The sequence below is a fragment of the Siphateles boraxobius genome, unplaced genomic scaffold (assembly GCF_051911475.1).
Source record: "Siphateles boraxobius isolate OS27281-9 unplaced genomic scaffold, OSU_SipBor_1 41, whole genome shotgun sequence".
NCBI lineage: Eukaryota > Metazoa > Chordata > Actinopteri > Cypriniformes > Leuciscidae > Siphateles > Siphateles boraxobius.
The window spans coordinates 11,535,575-11,546,240 of NW_027509042.1; positions in this window are offsets into that span (position 1 = coordinate 11,535,575).

Sequence of the window (10,666 nt, forward strand, 5' to 3'; positions counted from 1 at the left end):
TTTATCCGAATGGTTTGTCTTTCCATGGAAGAAAAAAAAAATCCACACTGTATTTTAACCATTCATTTAATTTTAATTCAGCCTTTTCAAATACCAGAGTCAAATACCTTTTCAAATACAAATCTGTTGCTGTGGAGAAAAAAGGACATCATACAATGAATGGCTACATACCTTGAATTATTTCATTTCAAAGAAAAAGAGACATTATAGCTCCCACAAACCAATAAACAAACAGTAAGTGAATTGTCAATATCTGAGGGGTCATTTCATTTCCCTCTCCATGTGTTCAAAATAGCATAAATCTTCCAAGCTGTACCCTTGAGCCACATAGCCTACATAAAAAGACAGAGCAAACTGGATTTGCAGCAAGTGTGATGACCGAACAAATGGAAGCAAACATTGTGGTAACAGTTGAGGTGATTTCTCCATCAATTTGTCAAAAGATGACATCTCTTCTTTGAGAAATGGAACAGTAGGCTATATTTGTTACTTATTACTGTAGGGTTAATAACCCTAAAACCTTTAAGTAATAACCTGATAATAACCATACATATTTATGGAAATATTATGGATTTTTTTTAGATGACAAAAAAAAGCATTTATAGGGCTATATACGATGTTTGCTTTCAAATGAGAGATGAAATTGTCTTTATAAGCTTATCCAAGATGTTCCCTGTCAAAGGGGAAGATAAAACATTAGGCAATGTGAAGAATTTACATTTTAAATAATAATAATAATAATAATAATAATAATAATAATAATAATAATAATAATAATAATAATAATAATAATAATAATAATAATAATAAGCAATTTATGAATGCCCACACTCTACAGTCTTATTTTGCTGCATATTAATACCATTTTCCTAAATCACTCATAAAAAGCTCAATATTCAGAACATGCGAACATTAAATCACTCTGGCCAAAAAAGTAATAATTTAGCCCTAATTTCTTTTCTCTTTCTTTCTTTCTTTCTTTCTTTCTTTCTTTCTTTCTTTCTTTCTTTCTTTCTTTCTTTCTTTCTTTATTTCTTTATTTCTTATTACTATATTTTTTTTCAATTATGATTATTATTTTACTAACAATAATATAATATGATATGATATGATATGATTGATATACTATTGATATACTATGATATGATATGTGTAACGGTCACCAGCTGGAGTGCCCTTGAGAGCCACGAGAGGGCACTCCACATCAGACTATTGTCATTCCCTCACAAACTACATCTCCCATAATTCCCCGCCTGGACTCATCAGCACTCATTGTATCCACCTGTATGTCATTATCTTGTTTATTCACCCAATATTAAGCCTGGTTTTCACATTCATTCCCTGCAAAGTCTTGTACGTGTTACACTGCATTTCTGAGCGTTCCAGTGTTTGTCCATTTCGATCATCTCTATGTTCTCTGTTTTTTTTCCCCCCTGTTCACCTGTCTTTTGGATTACCCTGTTTGTCTGTGTTCTTGTGCCCTGTCATTGTTTGGACTGATTGCCCTGTTCTTTTTACTACTGCCACTGTATAATACGGTTTATGATCTTGGATTCTCCCATTAAAAACTGCATTAGGATTCTCAAGCTTTGTGTATCAGAGCACTACGTTATGATATAATATGATATAATATAGTGATTATGGCAGGCAATTTTAGCCTTTCAAGGCTATTTTATATATATATGTCATATCCCAAAGATGCTCTATTGGGTTGAGATCTGGGGACTGGGGGGGCCATTTTAGTACAGTGAACTCATTGTCATGTTGGTTCAGTAGATTATTTGCTCTAAATGAATGGTTAATGTCATGGTGTATGAACAGAAACTGCTCTTTGTAAATAATTGGAATCTGTTCTGGGAGCGACCTAGGCTCTACTGTGCTGATGGCCTGCACCCCAGCAGAATCGGAGCGGCTGTTCTGTCGGACAACATCTCCAAGTCGTTACACACCGTATGACTAGTAAGTCAAAGTCCAAATCACAGTCTTTGCTGTCCCAACTTAATTGATATAAGTAGTGTAGAACATTATATAGAAACTGTGTCTATTCCTCGCTTAGTGAGGCCAAACAATAAATCTAGTGTAGGATCTAGCAAAAATCTTATTGTAATTAAACCAGAAAATCTAAATATCAGTGAACAAAAACAATTTCTAAAGCTAGGTCTTCTAAACATTAGATCGCTCACACCTAAGGCGGTCATGGTAAATGACCACCAGGATACTGTTATAAGCATGAGCCCCATCTGATCGGTCGTGGCGGCGGTGTTGCAACAATCTATAGAGATATTCTTAATGCTACTCAGAAAACAGGTCACAGGTTTAATTCGTTTGAAGTACTTGTGCTAAATGTTACACTCTTAGATGTAAGAAACAAATCCATAATATCTCTAGCCTTGGCTACCCTATATAGACCTCCAGGGCCCTATGCTGACTTCCTAAAAGAGTTTGCATACTTTCTCTCAGATCTATTGGTCAATGTCGATAAAGCAATAATTGTTGGAGTCTTTAACATACACGTAGATAATACAAATGATGCGTTAGGGGCTGCGTTTACAGATTTATTAAACTCCTTTGGGGTCAAGCAAAACGTCAGTGGTCCCACTCATCGTCTAAATCATACACTAGACTTAATTATATCATATGGAACCAATCCAACTGATATAAATATTATACCGCAAAGTGACGATCTCACTGATCATTACATGGTATCTTGCGTAATACGTACTGCTGAAATTTGTCATGTTGCGCCACGTGATCGACCAGGCAGAACAATCCTTCCAACCACTATAGATAGATTCTCAAATAGCTTACCTGATCTATCTCAGCTGCGCAGTGCACCCAAACAAACAGATGAACTAGAGGAAATGACTAGCAGTTTGAGCACCATGTTCTCTAGTACACTAGATATTGTTGCACCAATTAGATTAAAAAAGGTTAGAGAGAAAACTAAAGCACCATGGTACAACATGTTATCAAGAGAGAAACTCGTAACTTAGAGCGTAAATGGAAACAAACTAATTTAGAGGTCTTTAGAATCGCGTGGAAAGACAGTATGTCACGTTATAAAAAGGCTCTAAAAGCAGCCAGGCCTGAGCATCTCCGCAAACTAATAGAAAATAACCAAAATAATCCAAGGTTTTTATTCAACACCGTGGCTAGACTAACAAATAAACAAACATCACCAGAGCAAAATATTCCGTTACAATATAGTAGTAATGATTTTATGAATTACTTCAATGAGAAAATAGAAAGCATCCGACACACAATTGTAAATATACAATCCTCTATGATGTCTTATGATTCGGCCTCAATTATGGCCCCTCTAGAACAACTACACCGCTTTACAACTATAGGACAGGAAGAGCTAAATAAACTTATCATTGCATCTAAACCAACAACATGTTTATTAGATCCAATACCCACTAAACTACTGAAAGAAGTGTTACCTGTAGTGGAAGAGCCTCTTCTTAATATTATTAACTCGTCTTTATTTTTAGGTCATGTTCCAAAAATATTCAAGCTGGCAGTAATAAAACCTCTCATTAAGAAACCGCAATTAGATCCAAATAACTTAGCAAATTACAGACCCATCTCAAATCTTCCATTTATGTCTAAAATACTAGAAAAAGTTGTGTCCGCTCAATTGTGCTCTTTCTTGCAAGAAAATGATATCTATGAAAAATTCCAGTCGGGATTCAGACCGCATCATAGCACAGAAACTGCGCTAGTTAAAATTACAAATGATTTACTTTTAGCTTCTGACCAAGGCTGTATCTCAATACTAGTTCTACTCGATCTTAGCGCTGCGTTCGACACTATCGATCATAAAATACTCTTGGATCGACTACAAAACTACACTGGTGTTCAGGTACAGACATTAAGCTGGTTTAGATCGTACTTATCAGACCGTTACCATTTTGTCTGTTTAAATGAGGAAAAATCAAAGATAACGTCAGTAGACTATGGAGTGCCGCAAGGATCGGTGTTAGGCCCTCTGCTATTCTCAATATACATGCTGCCACTTGGTAATATTATAAGAAAACATGGAATTAATTTCCACTGTTATGCTGATGACACTCAATTATATATCTCATCACGACCAGATGAAAACACTAACTTATCTAAATTGACAGAGTGTCTAAATGATATAAAATGCTGGATGACGTGTAATTTCCTGCTATTAAATTCAGATAAAACGGAGGTACTACTTATTGGTCCAAAAAACTACCCACAAAATCCCTTACAATACAACTTTAATTTAGAAGGATGTCCTGTTACTTTATCCACTACAGTAAAAGACCTGGGTGTTATACTAGACCGCAACTTGTCTTTCGAAAATCATATTTCATATATTACAAGAACAGCCTTTTTCCACCTTAGAAACATTGCTAAGCTACGTAACATGCTATCTGTTTCTGATGCAGAAAAGTTAGTTCATGCATTCATGACCTCGAGACTAGATTACTGGTAATGCTTTATTAGCTGGCTGTCCTGCATCCTCAATAAACAAGCTACAGTTAGTGCAAAATGCAGCCGCTAGAGTTCTTACTAGATCAAGAAAATATGATCATACCTATTTTATCATCTCTACACTGGTTACCTATTAAGTTACGTATCAATTACAAAGTATTCCTACTGACCTATAAAGCCCTAAATGGTTTAGCTCCTGTGTATTTAACAGACCTTCTATCGCCATACAATCCATCGCGCTCTTTAAGATCACTAAATTCGAGGCTTCTGGTCATTCCTAGGATATCTAAGTCCACTAGAGGAGGGAGGGCGTTCTCACATTTAGCTCCTAAACTCTGGAATAGCCTTCCTGATATTGTTCGAGACTCAGACTCGCTGTCCCAGTTTAAAACTAGATTAAAGACGCATCTCTTTAACCAAGCATTCACTTAATGCTTAACCTTTAATACTACTGCTGAATCAGTTCGAATGCATTAACATTATGAACATCAGCTATGCTAATTATTTCCCATCTGCCTTTCTGCTGTTATCTCGGGACGCTAGTCCCGAGGTAAATAGCGTTCGTCAGCTCCAGTTTGTATCCAGCCTCTCACGGAGACTTCAGATGCCCCAACGCCTGTGAAGAGACGACTCGACGCCTGTGAAGAGACGACTCAAAGCCGGCGATATGTTATGCCATATATTAATACATGATTAACTAACTGTATTTTTCTATGTACATTTCCGAAATGCACTTTCTGTAAAGCTGCTTTGAGACAATGTGTATTGTGAAAAGCGCTATACAAATAAATTTGAATTGAATTGAATTGAATTGAATGTTCAAGAAACCAATTTGAAAAAATATATTCAAGGCTATTTTAGCCTTTAGTTAAATGGATGCATATGTATATGTTGCGATTATTTCATGATTATTTTAATTCATTTTCTATATAAAGCACTTTGAATTACCGTTGTATATGACATGTGCTATATCAATAAACTTGATGTTACACTCATTTTTAGTTTCATTGTAATGGACTTTTAGTTTGTTTTCACCAGTTTCCTGTCTTCCTTTGTTCAGTTTTCCCGCCACTCTTTAGTTGTCATGGTAACAGATATGATTAGTTTTCAGTTCAGTTGAGTGTCATTAATTACCCTCCATTGCTGTGTTAGAAGTGTTTAAGTTTCCTCATAGCGGTTGGTTTATTTGCTCATCTTGTATTGCCTTCTGAGTGGATTATTAAAGAATTTATACCTGATCTTCATCTTCATCGTGTGTTCCTTGCAACTGTTGGTGACACTTGCCTTCCCTCACCTTGCCCAATATAATATAATATACAGGAATAAAATTAAATAGAATTTATATGGATATATGAATTTTTTATATGAGTATTAATAGCTGTATTGAGATGAATATTAATAATATTATTGTCGGATATTGTAAAGGAAAAATTATGCATAGATTCAAATAGACAACAGTATGTCAGTTAAGCAGGAATTTAAAATAAAAGCAATCATTCAGGCTATTGGCTGGGCTTCTAATCTGGCCAGCTGTGTAGGACAAGCTGGCATGCGATGAGAGGGAGAGAGGACTATGTGTTAGATAATTCCGCCTTAAAAAAAGCCCACTGACCATTCTAGAAAGTCCCCTTGGGGCTCAATCTTCCTCTCCCGCCATGTTTAAAATGCATTAGGAATATGTTCCCGTTGACCTTTGGAAGAGCAAGAAGGTCCAGTTATATATGTTATATAGCTGTCCCCTCATCGCCTCGCTCCCTGTGACCTTTTCAGCAGGCCTGTTTAACAGGGTGATAAACTACAACTTTAGGAGTAATGCTAGCTGCTATCACCGGACTCGGAAATCATATTGAAATGATAAAGAGCAGATAGAAAGGGTTCTGGAGAATGTTTCTGTATTTTATTCACAGTGTGACATCTGAATTCTGATGTATTGCCTTACTTGTACTTAAACATATGTCACAATGCTAAAAAAGAGAGATAAACCTATTAATGTCACGGTGCATGAATTCACTGTCTCTCTCTAGTCTCGCGTGCTGTTATGTGAGTGTGTGTATCTGTGGGCATGGTCACTGATCATTGCTGATCAGCAGCACCAGGTGGTTTCAATCCGTTTGTCCCTTTATATGTTCAGTAACTGGTGTCTCATGTTGTCAGATCGTTTGTTCTTCCCGGTGTGTTCCTGTTCCTGAGCTGTTCGTCATCCTGTGGATTACCCTTGTTTCTGCGCCGTGTTTTTATCGAGATCCCTCGCACTTCCACGGATTCACCGAGCACCTCACTGGAGATTCATAACTGGACTGGGAGCAACTCACTGGAGATTCAACACTGGTTGTCCACCGAGGTCCCTGCGTCACCCACCATCTGCGCTGGTGTCCGTCCGACCCACCATCTTACCAGCTGTGTTGTTTCCCCTGTGTTGTGTGCCTGACCGTGTTGTTCAAACACTTACCTTCTCTAATAAAGCATTTTGCTATTGCATCCTTCTCCAGTCTCTGTCACAGAACGATCTGACCACATTATGGATGCAGCAGGCGCAAGAGGTTGGGATGAGTTCGCTTCGAGAAGCAACACACGCATGGACCAACAGGAAGAGAGCATCGCCAACACAGGTCGGGCGGTCCAAGCGCTTGTGACGCAGGTGTCCGAGCTCACCCAACAACTACAACATCTGAGAGTTCCCACTGCGCCACCCACACCGCCCGTTCAACCCGTACCACCAGAGCCGCACCATCAACGCGAGCCACGCCTACCCACCCCTGAAGGATACTTAGGTGAACCCGAGTTTTGAAGAGCATTTTTGACCCGATGTTCAATGCATTTTTCATTACAGCTGCTGACGTGCTCCCAGGAACAGACTAAGGTGGCGTTCGTTTTAACGTTATTGTCTGGCAAGGCGGCTCTTTGGGGAACGGTGGTGTGGGAGAATCAAGATCCATGCTGCACCTCGTTCTAGGCACTCTCCGAAGCTATGAGAAGGGTTTTCGATCGTGCGGTGGCGGGTAGGGAGGCGGCCAGAATACTCGCCGATCTCCGCCAGGGTAATGGTTCGGTGTCGGAGCCATCCAGTTCCGCACCCAGGCTGCAGAGTGCCGATGGAACGAGGAGGCGCAGTGGGACCGTTTCCTGCATGGGTTGGCTGACCGTGTCCAGAGGGAGATATACATGCTGGACCTTCCTCAGACATTGAACGGACTCATTGAGCTAGCGCTGAGAGTCGATGCTCGGCTGACCAGGATGGGTCGGTTTCAGCAGAGTCATCAGTTCCTCTGCGCGGAGGATTCCCGTGTCAGCAGTAGGGACACGGTCAGCCCCATCTCCGATCCTGAGCCCATGCAGGTGGGTAGAGCTTTTTTTTCCGGGAGGAGCGAGAGAGGCGGAGATCCCAGGGACTATGTCTGTACTGTGGGAAGGCGGGCCACTTCATTCATGCCTGTCCAGTAAAAGGTCAAGCCCGGTAGTAACTATGAGGCTACTATCGGGTGGGATCTCCGCCGAGAAGACCTCATCACCATCATCATCTACCCTCCTCCCGGTAAGACTAAGGTTGGCAACCTGCACTCACGACACCAATGCAATACTGGATCCTGGGGCAGAAGGTAATTTTATGGACTTTGGACTGGCTAAGAAACTATCTATTCCCATTTCACCCCTCAAGCACCAGATCTCTGTTAATGCTCTAAATGGCCAACTTCTCCCCAACATCCCTCACACGACTAAATCCATCACTCTCATCACATCCGGCAATCACATTGAGACTATAGAATTCCTCCCCATGGACTCACCACTCGCACCAGTTGTACTTGGTCATCCCTGGCTCACTTTACACAATCCCAGAGTCGATTGGGGCCACAATTCAGTGTCTACTTGGAGTAATAAGTGTCATCAGTCTTGTCTTGTGTCTGCGTGTTCGTCTGTACCTGTTTCTGTGTTTCAGGAGGAGGAAGTGAATTTGTCTAACATGCTCGAGGAGTACCACGACCTGAGAGAAGTGTTCAGTAAGTCTCGTGCTGCTTCTCTCCCTCCTCATCGTCCCTATGACTGTGCTATAGACTTAGTGCCAGGTAAGTCTCCGCCTAAGGGCAAGTTATATTCACTTTCTGTTCCAGAGAGGGAGGCTATGGAGAAATATATTTCTGATTCTCTAGCATCCAAGTTCATTCGCCCTTCCTCATCTCCAGCGGGGGCGGGGTTCTTTTTTGTGGGGAAGAAGGATGGGTCTCTGCGAACGTGTATTGATTACCGGGGGTTGAACAACATCACGGTAAAGAATACTTATCCTTTGCCGTTGATGTTTTCAGCCTTCGAGCGATTACAGGGAGCATCCGTCTTCACAAAATTGGATTTACGTAATGCTTATCATTTGGTCCGAATAAGGAAGGGTGATGAATGGAAGACCGCGTTCAATACCCCCAGGGGGCACTTTGAATACTTGGTCATGCCGTTCGGGCTGTCCAACTCCCCAGCGGTCTTCCAAGCACTCGTCAATGACGTGCTGAGAGATATGGTTGACCAATTCATATATGTTTACCTGGATGACATATTGATTTTTTGATCTTCTCTCCAGGAACATGTTCAGCACGTCAGACGAGTGCTTCAGAGGTTGCTAGAGAATGGGCTTTTTGCCAAGGCTGAGAAATGCTTTTTTGTCTGATACTTTCCTAGGATTCATCGACTCGTCTGGGGGAATGCGTATGGATCCTGACAAGGTTAAGGCTGTGATTGATTGGCCTAGTCCAGATTCCCGTAAGGCCCTACAGAGGTTTCTGGGGTTTGCCAATTTCTATCAGCGTTTTATTCGCAACTTCAGCCAACTAGCTGCGCCTCTGACTGCCTTGACCTCCCCCAGAGCGACGTTCAGGTGGTCCGACACAGCCGAGGCTGTGTTCGCCAAACTTAAGAGCCGATTTGTTTCGGCTCCCATCCTCGTTACACCTGATCCATCACGTCAGTTCGTGGTGGAGGTCGACGCATCAGAGGTGGGGGTAGGAGCAGTTCTTTCCCAACGTTCTTCCACAGACGACAGGATGCATCCTTGCGCGTTTTTGTCCCATCGTTTATCACCTGCCGAGCGTAACTATGACATTGGTAACAGTGAGTTGTTGGCAGTCAAGTTAGCGGTGGAAGAATGGCGTCACTGGTTAGAAGGCTCAGGGGTACCTTTTATCGTATGGACCGATCACAAGAATCTAGAGTATATTAGAACCGCCAAAAGACTCAACTCTAGGCAGGCTCGGTGGGCACTTTTTTTCGGATGTTTTGACTTTTCTCTTTCGTACCGCCCGGGTTCCAAAAACATCAAACCCGATTCTTTATTTCGAATATTTGACCAATCTGAACGCCCGTCTACTCCCGAGTGTATTTTACCTGAGACGTTAGTTGTCTCCACTCTCAGATGGGAGGTCGAATCGAAGGTCATGAAGGCCTTAGAAGGGGTAACGCCTCCGCCCGATTGCCCACCGAATCGGTTGTTTGTGCCAGAAGAGTTTCGGTCCGACGTTATTCAGTGGGGGCATTGTTCCAGCGTGGCTTGTCATCCAGGAGTTAATCGCACCAGTTATTTGGTCAGGCAACGATTCTGGTGGCCACTTATGGCTCGTGACATCCGCAGTTTTGTCTTGGCTTGCTCGGTTTGTGCCACTGGTAAATCCTCCAATCGACCCCCAGATGGGTTACTCCAACCGCTGTCTGTCCCTTGGAGACCCTGGTCCCACATCGCACTAGATTTTATCACTGCCCCCCCGCCCTACCAGGGCAAGACGGTCGTTTTGACTATCGTGGACGGTTCTCGAAGTCGGCTCATTTTATTCCCTTGCCTAAATTACCCTCCGCCAAGGAGACAGCGGTAACTGTTGTAGATCACGTCTTTCGCTTACATGGCCTCCCGATGGACGTGGTTTCTGAAAGGGGTCCCCAATTTGTGTCAAAATTTTGGCAAGAATTTTGTAAATTACTGGGGGCGACTGTCAGTCTTTCTACGGGGTTCCATCCTCAAAGCAATGGTCAAACTGAGAGAGCCAATCAGGATTTGGAGAGAGTGTTGCGATGTTTGGTTTATAAGAATCCTTCCTCCTGCTGTCAACAACTGTCTATGGTGGAGTACGCCCACAATTCGTTACCAGTGTCATCCACGGGCCTCACTCAGTTTGAATATAGTTTAGGTTACCAGCCACCAGTTTTTGCCAGTACGGAATCCGAGGTC